The sequence below is a fragment of the Cystoisospora suis genome, assembly GCF_002600585.1.
Source record: "Cystoisospora suis strain Wien I chromosome Unknown contig_1571, whole genome shotgun sequence".
NCBI lineage: Eukaryota > Apicomplexa > Conoidasida > Eucoccidiorida > Sarcocystidae > Cystoisospora > Cystoisospora suis.
This window is the reverse complement of record NW_027154371.1, coordinates 2,119-2,366: the sequence shown is the minus strand read 5'-3', so window position 1 is coordinate 2,366 and position 248 is coordinate 2,119.

Sequence of the window (248 nt, the reverse complement as noted above, 5' to 3'; positions counted from 1 at the left end):
TATATATATGTATAGGTAGACATACAGGAGATAGACAAATAAGCTAGAATGAAAAGAACTTGCAGTTCTTCCAAGCCTTCTTAGAGACAGTGAAGAGAAGGAAGATCTTTTCTTCTCTCTTCTTCACTATATCTGTAAGCACAAATAGAGTAGCAACGTTCACCTCTTTCCTTTAGGATTCTTCGTAGACTCAGAGCGTTAAGCGCAATCTTTCATCTGTCCTTCCTTCCTTCTCTCCCTCTCTCTCT